Below are 15,312 nucleotides of genomic sequence, written 5' to 3'. Positions count from 1 at the left end.
GAAGCAATTATTAATTATACAAGTGAAATAAAATTATATGTATGTATTAAAACCTGTATTTAGGGCAATTAACTTTTCAATACTTTTCTTAAAGTTTGGATTTCTGATCGCTATTTCGACTATAAAATTATAAATAACACGATTTTCATTTTTTGGTGTTACGCTCACAAAAGCTGTCCTCCAAATATTTTGTAAATTCTCTTCATATTCCTTAATTTTTCTTTTAATCTGTTTTTTTATTACTTGTTTCCATTAATAATTTCTATTGTGTATATCTTGATTAATTTTGTTAGCTCGTCTATGAAATGGGAATAAAAATGCTATTATTAAAACATCTATTTAGCTTTTCCATCTATCTATACCAAGATAAAAATAGCTTTTTTAAATCTATTAATAAAAAATTATAATTTACTAATAAAATTAAATAAATTAGGATGTGATCCAAATTTTTCTTTTAATGTACGATGGTAACGCTCTATAACATTATTGGTCCTGGTTTTTTCATTAAAAACCGACACTGTTCTAGAATCCACAATATTTATCCAGTATCTCTCAATATAAATTAATAATTTGTCAAATTTGTTAAAAATATTTGACTGTTCTATTTTTCTTCGTATTATATGGAATCCTGTTTGTATTAAAAAGTGAGGAAGCAAGGGAATATTATAAATAAGCCTCAAATAAAATATTATTTCCATTTTTCTTTCCGGCAATAAGTTTTTATAGCCTTTAAAAATTTTTAATTTTTTTGCATTTTTTCTTATGCTCTAAAAATGGAGAGTCAGAAATAAATTGATTATGAAATTGCATTGGCGTATCTACTTTTGAATTTTTACCTGAACGAAATGAAAATAGCAGCCTCTTATTTTGCTTTTAGGAAAATGGTAGGATAAAGCATTCTGCAAACCACACTCATAATCAACGTGGATTATATAGGGTTCCAAATTTGGCATAATTTTTGATTTCATAAAATTAAAAATTGCTGAGTACAGCTGCTGCGACTTACAATTAGCCAATACCCATAAAAATGGAACTGCCTGTATTGATTTTAAAATAATAATTATATCATTGTGTATTCTAAAGTATCTTATTATATACTTAAATGAATTATTACTTTTGATTTATGCTCAGTCATGAAAGTTAAAAGCTGGTAAACTTTTATTTTATTTAATTGAGGAGTACTCTCAAAAGTTCCGTCAACATATATTTCCTCGAATGTTCCAAGGGACTGGCATAGCTTTTTGTCATAAAAAAAACAGCTATCAGTTCATTTTGAATATATTCAAAAACACGTAATCTGTGTTTAGACTTCTTCACATAGAATGTCATAAAATTGTTCAATTTTTTATCATTTAATACATTTTCTATATTATTTAACGTAATATCTAGTTTTAAAAAAATCCTTTTGTTTCCATCTTCGTATACTGCGATCTATTGATTGAAATTGAACTGTTTCTGCTCCTGCCGGGTCTCTGTAAGGCGAATAGAAATTTCTCAATAGATTGATTTGTTTGTAAAAAGTATCAAAAACTTTACTAATAAGGTGGAATTTTTAAAAAATCTCGAAAACTGAAACTGGTAAAATCATTTGTAGTGGATATATTAGTTTCTGAAAAACTAGCTGGTGTACAGAAAATTAAAAAAATTGTTAACATCTGAAATGATTATAGCTCGATAGAGAATAAACTTGTAATATTATTGAAAAATACAAAATATAAATTTTACAGCATCTACTTTTGACACTTATTTATTTCATTATTGTTCGTTATTTAATTTAAAAATTGTAAATGAAAAAGTGAAATGATAGATAATTAAGACTTGCTAACAAAAGGCTAATATAGCTGCAGAAATATTGTCAATAAATTTATGGTATACAGATTTTAAAGCCAGATATCAATCCTTCCATGTTACAAACAGAATTAAGTTATAATGGAGATCTGCAGTTTATTTTTAAAATGCAACCAGGCCTTGAAAGAAGGTTTGAAGAGCTAGTTTAATTGCATAAAAATAAAATAGTATTGCATTTTGCATTAAAATTCTATCTCCCCAAAAAAAAATATATATACGGATTATTTTTCATATTATTTTATATATATATGTATATATATATATAAGTGGGCATTCTTTAAAAGCAGGTAAATATGTCAATAATAGGAAAATCATACTTGTGAGCACAAAAGTCATAAATATATCTGGCTGACGTTGAGGGCAATAATGTTTCTGATCCAGAAACTTCTTTTAATTTTTCTTTGAAATTTATCTTTTTTGTTTCACTTTTATCAACTCTGTGATTATGTGTTCTAATTTGTTCAAAAACTTCCTTATTATTTATGTTAACAAGTTTTGCCCTGCCAGGACACGAATTGTTTGAAATACATTTCAAGTACCTAAAATATTAAAATGTTAATGAACGAAAATTATTCATTCTCTTACTTTACAAAGACGGAAAATACATGAATTAATATGAAAATATATAAATTACGTTGTGCAGGTTCCATTTTTTTTTGTGTACGATTTTATTCTGTGTTATAAATAACCATCTGGATAAATAATATCCGATTTTTTTCTAATAAAATTAATTTCCATTATACGTTTAGCCGAAGTAAAGAACAATAATCGTAGAAGCTAACCACCATTTAAAAACAATTGAAGTACATAATAAGACTTCATTTGTTTTAAAATTTGTCTAATAGCTAAGTTCATAATCCTTAGTGATATGGTAGCGCTATGTAAGTAAAGTGTCCTGATTGGTCAGATTGATTTAATCGACTAATCATGATATGACACTACCTTATCGCTAAGGATTCTAAAATCAACCAATATAATTTCAGATATACCAAAATATTGTTATTATTATTGAACAAAAAATATTTTAAACTATTTAAACCTAATTTCGTGTACATTTAACACATGAACTGAAAATATAATTAATTGAAGCGTTACTATGTTTAATTGTTATATGAAAATAATAACGAAGGAATAAAGATAAATTTAAATAATACAATTTCATATTTATGTGATGAATGAATATAGCAAATTTAAGACTGGTAACAAAAATTTCAATAATATATAAGATGATCCGTTCTAACAAATAATTATTTAGGGGAGCCGAGATAAAGAAACAAGTGTGATTCCACTTCGAAATAAGTATGAACTGATGCCATCACTTTGATCAAGAAAGTTCGTTTAATAGTGATGTATAATTAACGTTTACTTCATGTTTTATTTAAAAGCTACATCCTTAATTATTTCTCTCGTGTCTTACAGATTATCTCAAGAACTTATTCGAATTTTTACTTAATAATTTATCTTTATCATCCTGATGTTCATTAAATATTTTGATTTGCAAGTATAACATGATAAGCGCGACTACGTATGTGTAGCGTTACGGTTGCGCACATTACTTCAGCCAAATTAACAATATATTTGTAATTTTACATTGAAATATCTAATGACCAACTGATTGAATAAAATGATAAATTAATAATAAAAGAATTTTGGAAGCTCTTGTGATAAATCTATAAAAATATGCATTAAGAAGTGGAGAATGCCTTTCAGAAAATCGAAGTAAATTTTCAAATATACTTTCCAGAAGAAACCAACAATACAATAACATTCTTGAAACTGTAGAAGAACTAAAATATTTTTCTTTGTAAAAGCTCTTCGCAAAGTTACGCAAATGACGAATTAAAATTGGACATCTTGTATTAAAAATCTTGCAAGAAACCAATCCATAGAGCTTAGAGGGAGAGATACTTTTTTACTCTAAATTTATGGGATTAAAATATAATTCTTTCTTAAATCTTACATATCTTCGAAATTATCTTTTAAATCAGACAAAGTAGAAGAAAGAATTCTATTTTAGTATTATGAAATAGAACTCCATTGCTGTCCTGCTATAAATCTTCATGGTGTTGGTCTGGATCTTCAAACCATGGCCACAGATATTGGTCGCACGTTAGAAGAGCTAGTTTGCAAATCGTAAGAGTAACGATTTGTGTTACTATCAAAATGGTAGACAGACGATAAAGCTTGCATGATTTAGCTCTTTCAATTTTCAAGCTCCCTTAGAGATAAACTGATTAACGTGCCAATTTTGTAAATTATTTGAATTTTATAAAGATATCCATTTAGTATGTTCAGCTGAAAAATTTAACATGTCAATAATAATAATGTAAAAACATTACAATTTTACTAAAACTTATATTATGTGAATATTTTACCTATTTAATTCAGAATAGAACCTTTACACAAAAATGGCTCCATTGATGCAACTGATACATTCCATATTAGTTGTTGGTTCCAGAGTTTTATGCAAAATAGCCTTTTGTAATATACCATCCATAGTGGTCTCTTAGATAAAGCTTACAAGATAATAACTAAAAAGAATATTGGAAGAGTGTTGAAATATTCTCAGAAATAGTAATACAAAATAGTTTATTAATTATCTAGGCTACTCTATTAATAGTAACTTTTTCAGTTTTATATTAAAATTGATACGTGCCTCAAGTTCTGCGTTGTGACTGTGGTATATTATACTAACCCAGACATTCATCATCCATTCGAACCAGTCACCAATTATATTATTTATTTTAATCTTTCCCTATGAATCTCTTGCTTGATATTCATGAAAGCGACTATACATGGAAATAATCCACCTTCAGTTCCTGTATATCAAGAATAATAAACGCTAGATCTGCAAAAGAGATATTGCACAAAGAATCAAAATATTCCATAAATGGGAAAGTTAAAGTTATACATTAATAAAAGAATAAAACCCTTATCTGATATTTATGCGTTGTAATATATCTACTGTTACAGAAGTTGAAGACGCAATCTAAGTTTTCCTTATAACTGATTAATAAATCAGTAAATTTTTTACACAGTCGCTTTACAGTTGATTACTTCTTATTACTAATATTGTATCACCAGGCCATGGCAGAATGATCTATTCGCCAATTCTCTATCATTTTTCATTAATAAATAATGAAAAACAGCTTTTAATAGTATATCTGTAAACTGAATAATTATAAAGGGTAAGAAAATTTTGTGAAATATCATTATTAAGAAACGATAATAATCTACTATACCTTTTATTTCATTTTTTAAACACTTTCGTTCTCTGTATCTTCCAACTCCAAGGAGCTCTTACACCTTAGTAGTAATAACCATTTCTTCTATTCATATCATATAGGTTAGGTTCAATCAAAATAATCTAAAAGTATATGTAAAGCAAAGAATCAACTTCTTTTAAATTAAACAAGCTATACTTCAATAATCTCTTTAAAATACTTATCTGACTTTCACTCTCATACAGTAAAACAGACCTGTCAAAATGTGCCTGTCACACATTGATATAAATGTAAACACACAATATATACACTCATCCAAAGCAGCATGACAAATTGCATCTTTCCCTTGTGACTCTTCCATTATCATTATGCGCATGCTCGAGTATCCCCCTATTTCAGTCATATTCATAGGATGTATAGAAAGGGTACTCCGCTTACAAAATTTTGTAGGTCTGTGCTGGGATTCTGTAACTTCCCAGCGATGATTGTCGGTATCGCTAACTACCGATAGTTGTCGCTTGCAGTAACGAAAAGAGCGATTCTGTAACTTCCGTCTATATGGATTCAGTAACTAGTTATCGACAACTTTCGGTAATTGAATCGAGTTACCGAGAGATATCGCTAAGAGCGATTCTGTAACACAAAGTTTTCGATAATTGGTGTTAAAAATGGCGGTCGCTACCGAATTCTATCGTTAACTTAACGACGACCGTGATAGGCGTCGGTAGATGTTTACCGAGAAAGTAAATATAATAAATGTCACAAATATTTCTTAAATTAATATTTAGAAATCACAAAAAAGTACTTACAATAAATTTTCTTTATAAATTAAGGCTTACAGTAAAAATCGTAGGAAATAAAATTTAATATTTTTCCAATTTTTAAATTTAAAAATAAATATATATATATATACAGAGGTTTTCTCTAAAATATAGAATTAATTGTATTATTTAACTATAGCACACAGGCACTAACTGTACATTGTCTAACTCAAAAAAATGTTAAAACATTAATTTTTAATACTTATTTTAATTAAAATATACTTACGTTTTAATACTTCTTTTAAATAAAATATGATAATTTTGCTATAGTAAGAATTGCTATAGTCAAAAATGATATAGTCAAGTAACACAAAAATTCCTATTTCGGTTGGTATTAATACACCAATATTACCAGCTTCCCTAGAACCTTAACGAATTTTATCGTTATCGTACAAATATGAGTTGCACCGACTATTGTCGTAAAGCTAAAGTTACAGAATCGCTCATTCGTTAGCGCAAGCGATAACTGTCGGTAGTTAGCGATACCGACAGCTGTCGTTAAGGGGTTTGACCCACTTGAGGCCAAAAACACTCACAATATAATAGTTGATGTGGTATATATTATTTATTACGAGCATTGTAAGTTTTTGGTGGAATGCGTGCAAGGAAAAGCAAAGGTTTATTAAAGTTATTCGTCGGATAAATTTTATATTAGTACCGCTGAACCTCTAGCGACATCTATCTCGGTCGTTGTGAAGTTACAACGATATTATTAGTTTTCCTTTCAATAAAAAACTCAGTGAAATATCAATTCTCAGCTAAATGATTCGGTTTAGTACAATTTATATTAACTTCAATTGTTCGTAACTCCGTCGCTTAACTAAGATTGAACTGAGAGTTTTCTTAAAAAGGAAAGGTACGTTTATTCGGTAGGATTCGGTAGGTTACCGACAGTACCGACATTACAAGCGACAATCATCGCTGACTCTGAGTTACAGAATCGCACTTAGCGATTTCTGTCGGTAACTGGACTTAACGATACCGAAAGTTGTCGCTAAGAGTTACAGAATCCCACTACAGGTATAGTTTCTGCTTCCCTATACTATCTTGTAGCAAAAATGCTTCTCGCAAAATTGATTCATGTCCATCTCAACTCCTCTATACTATCTTATAGCAAAAATTTAAAGACAACCGTAGACGAAACGCGACATCGACAAATATGAAGATGACGTTTTGGACGTAGTAAAAGTATTATCCAGAAAGCATATTATTTATGTTGGAAACGTAGGGATGTTGAAAAATGGAATGGAAAATAATGCAAATATGGTGCATATATATAATATTATTTATCAAGTATAAAAAGGAAGAGATCGGATGTAATTTTCAGCCTATAAAGAGGAAAAAGCATCAGATAAGTATCGGGAACAGTAAATCAAAAGAAAGATTAAAGAATATTTTGCTTTGTTAAATTAATCTTTCTTCTGACTTGCTGCTCCCGATACTTATCTGATGCTTTTTCCTCTTTATAGGTTGAAAATTGCATCCGATCTCTTCCCTTTTATACTTGATAAATAATATTATATATATGCACCATATTTACATTATTTTCCATTCCATTTTTCGACATCCCTACATTTCCAACATAAATAATATGCTTTCTGGATAATACTTTTACTACGTCCAAAACGTCATCTTCATATTTGTCGATGTCGCGTTTCGTCTGCTGTTGTCTTTAAATTTTTGCTATAAGATAGTATAGAGGAGTTGAGATGGACATGAATCAATTTTGCGAGAAGCATTTTTGCTACAAGATAGTATAGGGAAGCAGAAACTATACCTGTACATGATTCAGTTTTGAACAGTAGTTGAGTTCGGAATTAAACTCTTTTCACTCCGACGGAGCTTTCCCTAGAATTCCCTATTCACTCCGTCTAGTAATTCTGTGTCCGGGAGCAAGTTAGAGAGTGAATAGGGAATATGGAAGAGCTGTGATAGCTAATTGCTATTCTATCCCCACTTCTAAAAGGAAAATAGGGGTAAGGATAAATAAGAAATATTGGCACTAATTGGGAGCTCCGTCTGACTAGTTTAAGCGGGAAAGAAGCAAAATTGACAAATGTTGGTTTCATTATTTTGGAATTAAATTTCAAACGTTTGTTTATATAAATCTAAGGGCCTGATAAAGTAAGTGAAATAAAATTTAAAATAATACAATATCGTGTATAGTTAAAAAATTAATCTTTTATTTCTTTTTAACAGTTGTTATGAATAATGAATATAGTTCGTGTAGACTCTACCAATTTTAATTTAATTTATTTTGATAACTGTCTTCTTTCAATTAATTGCAATAATTTAGTAGTACAGCAAAAATGAAAAATTCCAGTAGCAACTTTATCCTTCCATATATTTTTAATATAATTTTATAAACTACTCACTACTTTTTTCTTGCAGTAGGACATCCATTTTTATTTTATCAAAATAAATTAAATTAAAATTGGTAGAGTCTACACGAACTAAATTCATTATTCATAACAACTGTTAAAAAGAAATAAAAGATTAATTTTTTAACTATACACGATATTGTATTATTTTAAATTTTATTTCACTTACTTTATCAGGCCCTTAGATTTATATAAACAAACGTTTGAAATTTAATTCCAAAATAATGAAACCAACATTTGTCAATTTTGCTTCTTTCCCGCTTAAACTAGTCAGACGGAGCTCCCAATTAGTGCTAATATTTCTTATTTATCCTTACCCCTATTTTCCTTTTAGAAGTGGGGATAGAATAGCAATTAGCTATCACAGCTCTTCCATATTCCCTATTCACTCTCTAACTTGCTCCCGGACACAGAATTACTAGACGGAGTGAATAGGGAATTCTAGGGAAAGCTCCGTCGGAGTGAAAAGAGTTTAATTCCGAACTCAACTAGTAGTGTAGGGGTGGTGCGGCGTCAATTTACCAACAGCAATAGTAATTTTCACTCTATGAGGTTGGCAGCACTGAGTGCATGAAGCGTTTTATTCAAGATGTGCTCTCAGTACAATTTTATGTGCATATCAATACATATGCAGTGTACAATGACCGGCAGAAATGGCGTCCCTTGATGCGTTTAGGAACCGCATTTTAGGATCCTTCACTGTATACTCTATTCTGCTAGGCGGAGATAGGGGAATGGAACGCGATAACTATAGTAGTTAGTTTATCTCGCTCTAAATGCGTGAGTGCGAGAGAGAGAGCTTTATACGGCATAGCAGGGCAAGCCAGGCGTCCCGAGGCTTATTTCTATCTGTGCCATTGCCTATGGCTATCTCTCTCGCTCGGTAAGAATCATTCGTCCGTCCTTGTTTAGGTCAATTCTACGCCAATGGATACTCTCTAAAGAAGATTTTCTCAGGCGACACCATTGAAGACTGCGATTACAGCAGGGATTTTAAAATACTGTGCACCTGTCACTGTCAAACGTCAGTATGAAAGATTATTGTCGCTTACAGCGTTTGGTGCAATTAACATTATAAGTCTGGATTATTATGTGATATTCTGTAATGCACATATATATATACATATGTTAATTTACTTTTAATTTTTTAAACCAATAAGTTATTGGCATTATAGAAGAAACTCATTTAAATATAAGAATATACTGGTTTCCACTTATGTAACTTTTCTTGTAAATATAACATCATTTTAATTAATAAAATTCACTCGTTTATTAATCAGACTAAGAAGAGTTATTTCTTTTAAATTTTAACATGTATAGAATAATATCCTAAACGCGCACACTTAACTAATTATTATTAGAGAAATATTTTTATAATCGTTACACATTGATAATAATATATCTCAATATCCTTCAGTTTAAAATATCATTTACATTGAAGAAATCTTGATCAATGGTCATGAAGAGTTCGTGGCTCAGTGGCTAGGTCGCTTGCCTCGAAGATTAGTTAGAGCGCTTTTGTCGGTGGTTCGAATCCCGCGGGAGATATTTTTTTTTTCGTTTGAAAAGCATTACTATCTTTTTTTTTGTTAATTATTTGGAAGCTTTGCTACTGCTTCCAAACATATTTTGAAAAGTTTATTTTGCCCTGAAAAGGACAGTTAGTCAGACACGGCTAGAGCTTCCTAATTTTTGTCAAAATTGTATGTCCTACGTAACGTCAGTTCGTCTAGTAGTCAGTCCAATATCCGCGCCGGTCAATAACTTGATTGAGTCGATTTGGAATCGATTCAATTAAGTTTTCAAGAAACTGTGGTTCATGCCGTAGGCCTTCCCACACAGCTCTTGCATTCTCAAGCACTGCTGCTTTCGTCCTCTCCCTTGGCGCGACCCATTTTTTGGTCATTGTCGCCCAAACGTTTTCTATAATATTTAAATCCGGACTCTTGGCCGGCCACTGGACCAGTTGGATTTCCGGATGATCTCCTAACCAATCACGAGTGGCGTGTGAAGTGTGAACTGCAGAATTATCCTGCACTACACGGATTATTGGCATATCTTCGGCAGAATACACAGCACGAACACTTGGAAGAAGCACCTCTTCAAGGATCGTAATGTAGTCTGCAGAAGACATCTTAGGAGGAACCTCAACCAATTCACCTATCGTGCCTCCTGACACCCACCCCCAAACGCCACACGTGATTCGTCCAGAGCGATCACTCTGAACGACGTATTCGGGGTTCATCCGAGAATCGCTGGGCCTCCAGACGTGAAGAAAACGTCGGTCAACGGATGATACAAAAACCTTTTCATCGGTCCAGATCACCGTTTCCCACGTTTCACGACTGGTCGCTAAATTTTCTAATGCAAACGCGACTCTTTGTTCTCGGTGCTGAGGATTAAGAGTAATCTTGCGGGCTGGACGATAGCAATTAATGCCGGCCGCGTTAAGTCGCCGCCTACCCGATCGTTCGGATAAAGGAAATCCCGTCTCAACAATTCCGTCAACTACGTTCCCGAAGGGGTCTCGCGAAATGTAGTCCACTAGGAGTTGGTCCTCTACCGGTTGTGAACCAGCAGGTCTATGATTATTTGCACGGTGATCACGCAATGCGTTACCACCGCCGCGCTGAAAAGCGGTAATCCACCGGCGAACGGTTTTCACCGAAACACCTGTAAGCGCTGCAATTTCTAAATTAGATTTTCCAGCCTCCCAAAGGCCTACAATTCGCCCCCTCAACCAAACTTCGATATTCGGTGCCATTATACGCGAAAACTAATAGCGATGCGCGAGCTCTAACCACCTAGACTGCAATGAAACAGTTTATCAAAAAGAAACAAGCTATTCAGTGGTTTGTTTACATGCACTTCCGATCAAAACAAATGCCGAAGAAGCGAGCTCCTGCTCATATGGATTAGATTACAAAAAAAGCATAAATATAACATTGTATATTTTAAGGTTTGCAAAAATATGTTTGGAGGCAGTAGCAATGCTTCCAAATAATTAACAAAAAGAAAAGATAATAATGCTTTTAAAACGAAAAAAAAAAAAAAATATCTCCCGCGGGACTCGAACCACCGACAAAAGCGCTTTAACTAATCTTCGAGGCAAGCGACCTAGCCATTGAGCCACGAACTCTTCATGACCATTGATCAAGATTTCTTCAATGTAAATGATATTTTAAACTGAAGGATATTGAGATATATTATTATCAATGTGTAACGATTATAAAAATATTTCTCTAATAATAATTAGTTAAGTGTGCGCGTTTAGGATATTATTCTATACATGTTAAAATTTAAAAGAAATAACTCTTCTTAGTCTGATTAATAAACGAGTGAATTTTATTAATTAAAATGATGTTATATTTACAAGAAAAGTTACATAAGTGGAAACCAGTATATTCTTATATTTAAATGAGTTTCTTCTATAATGCCAATAACTTATTGGTTTAAAAAATTAAAAGTAAATTAACATATGTATATATATATGTGCATTACAGAATATCACATAATAATCCAGACTTATAATGTTAATTGCACCAAACGCTGTAAGCGACAATAATCTTTCATACTGACGTTTGACAGTGACAGGTGCACAGTATTTTAAAATCCCTGCTGTAATCGCAGTCTTCAATGGTGTCGCCTGAGAAAATCTTCTTTAGAGAGTATCCATTGGCGTAGAACTGACCTAAACAAGGACGGACGAATGATTCTTACCGAGCGAGAGAGATAGCCATAGGCAATGGCACAGATAGAAATAAGCCTCGGGACGCCTGGCTTGCCCTGTTATGCCGTATAAAGCTCTCTCTCTCGCACTCACGCATTTAGAGCGAGATAAACTAACTACTATAGTTATCGCGTTCCATTCCCCCATCTCCGCCTAGCAGAATAGAGTATACAGTGAAGGATCCTAAAATGCGGTTCCTAAACGCATCAAGGGACGCCATTTCTGCCGCTCATTGTACCAGATGTACCGCTAAATACCATTTTACACAAGATTTGTTCCCCGTATCTACCCGATTAGACATATATATATATATCAAACAAATCATCTGGAAGTCATATATTTAAATTTAAGAAGGATATTGTAATAATAATGTAGGGTATATGTATAATAATTTTATTAATTACGTTTGTTAACAAATTAATGCTATTTTCTTGTATCTTTCTACGCTAAAATAAAAATATGTTCTTAAATTATAAAATTATCTAATGTAGATCTGTTTTACCGTATTCGAAGCTCTGCCGTGTTGTTTCGCATCAGTTTCGATAGATGGCGCGAGGGCATAATCATCTGGAAGCTAAATGATGGGATCGAAGCGCCGCCTACCGGCAAGGATTGCTTCGGGACACGGATGAGCAATCTGGTAGTACTTAACTACTTAAGTACTATGTAATTTGGCCCAAAAAATTTTAGTAGTTCGTAGCTTGCTCTATAGATTATGTGAATATGGTGAAATCTGTGGAAACATAACCGGAAATAGCAGAAACTGTGTAGTTGCGCTAAAAAGATGCGCTGATCAGTTTGGTTATGTTATGATAATGTCATAGTATAAAAACCTGTCAAATAATTGGTTAGGAGGAATAAGAAAAATGAGGAAGATGTAACGTTTGTAATAAAATAGTAACAATAATAATGTTTTTCAGATAAGTATAGTTTTTTATTAAAAATATATTAATTATTTATATTTAAAAGTTTGAGGCTTTGTAAAACCTTTTCAGGTTTGAGATGGAATTGAAAGGAGACAGAAGCTGACAGAAGAAATTCCATTCTGATTAAGATTTCCTACATTGTCAATAACATAATTGAACAATATTTGATTCACGGCAGCCTGCTTTTCAATATGAGGTTTGTTTGAAAATCGTACATTATTAAATTTGTAAATAAATAGAGCAGACTGGACGTGCTAAATAAATAAGTGTTCTATAAAATATCAGCAGCCTAAATAATGGAATAAGCAGCTATTAGTATTGATTGTAGCTTCAGTCGAATCTTTTATTATTCATGAAGTATTAAGTTAGTAATTAAGGTACATGCTCTCTCCTGTAGATAAAATTGTGTTATAGCATTTCTAACTGAATTAAAACTCAGGCACTAATATAAGTTATCAGTAACTTTACTTGCATTACTTATAATGATTATTTGTTTTACAGATGTACTTGTGATTTTAACGATAAGTGGAAAACTTTCAAGGAAATGTAGACAAATAGGAACAATTAAAACCTAGATGGGATAAGCTGACAATATTTCTACAATTTTTAAGATAAGCAATGTTTTTCTCTAAAAAATTATGTAATGTCTACAATAGAATACAATTCTTTGTGAAAACCTTTTTGCTTTTATAGTGAAAGTAAGAAGCAGATAGAAAGAAGGGAGCATGATGAAAGTATTATATTATAAATTGCAGAATATATTTGTCAGATGTGGTCTGCGTCAGCTTATTGTTAAATACACAGGAGGTTCTTATATAGTGCATAACAAGGATTTATCTACAAATATATAAAATGAATATTGGTACCTATTTAAGTGTTAGGATATCCGAATGCTTAATAATACAATGAGCAGCTGTTAACTTAATCAGCATTACGCATAGCAAGAAAGATATGTATAATGGAAAAATAAATTGATTTTTACTAAAATAGTTACATAATATATATCGTTTTTGATGATAAAATTGTAATTATACGTTATCTTCTTGTAGCTTATTGTTCTACGCAATGTTTTCTGGGAATGGTCTCTTGCTTTGACAAAGTATCTTAATTATCAGCAGGTTTGAAGCAGTGGGAACACATTTTATCATATTTTTTGTTGTTTGAATGTATTTATTATGCATATTACTCACGAGACAGCTGCTTATTAGTATAAGGTGCATAGATTATATACCTCTACATCTAGGTCTATGCAATTATATATTAAATGTCTTTTCATAGTTTACAAAATCATATAGAGTCAATTGATTTAATATTCAGTTCACAAATATTAGCCAGCATTATTCTTTGCATTACTGATAATAAATATTTTTCAGGTTTATGTAAATGGATGAAGTTGAATTGAAGAGCTCTGGGAGAAGAAGCCAATTTTCTTACATATGCCATGGAAAATACAAATCAATTGCAGTGTAATTATCGTTTGATAACTTACAATGGCTACCTCATATATATATATATATATAGCAGTTTGTTATTGAAACATGCAGAATTTTCTGAATTTTTATATATGAAGATAACTAATTTAAACATAGGTAATCTTCAGTCTTAAACAGCTGCAATACTAGTAATGTAAGTAGCACAGTTCCGGTATTACAAATATCTTATGCGCTAGATATTCAAAGTAAAGGTGCGGTTAATAGAACTACTACGTATCGTTTTGAAACCATAGATTAGATAATGAATTCAGCTTTTGATGAAAAAAAAATAAAACTTAGTTACGATGAATCTTGTATTACTTCCACGAAAACTTTCGCGCTTATGCTTTGAAACTCTGAACACATATTAAGTTGAAGCTCTGCAAATTATGTAAGAAATAATAATTTTCATATATCATTTAAAATAAGATAATCAGTATCAGAAAGGATTCATTGTTACCTTCATTTTGTAGTACTGCGCTTTTATACTAACTATTCTTTAATAATTGTACTTTAAGATTTAAACAATTTTAAGATTTTTTAACTATTTTTGAACTTTTCAGTACAGAAATTTAAGACTGTCAGGGTACCCGGCCTTTTGTCCTATAAAAATTTTTCGTAGAAGCATACTTTCTACACATTTCATGAATATGGCTGATCTTCGATAGTCGCGTAAGCGCACACGTCTGACAGAAAGAGGCGAATTTCGTGTTGCTAAATTTAAAATTCATGTTTACAATTATGACAGATCAATGACAAATGTTTGTGACGACAAGGTTATAATATGAATATCAGATAAGTATTTGATTTTCGTAATTAATATAAACGTTTTTTAATGTAAAAGAAGTTGAGTCTTTGTTTGAAATATGTTACAGGTTTGCTTCTGCTCGTCTTATTATATAGGAATAGA

Source organism: Prorops nasuta, unplaced genomic scaffold (assembly GCF_024137725.1).
Source record: "Prorops nasuta isolate Cenicafe-Biocafe unplaced genomic scaffold, Cenicafe_Pnas_1.2 PNAS00023, whole genome shotgun sequence".
Classification (NCBI taxonomy): Eukaryota; Metazoa; Arthropoda; class Insecta; order Hymenoptera; family Bethylidae; genus Prorops; species Prorops nasuta.
Note: the sequence above shows the minus strand (reverse complement) of the source record.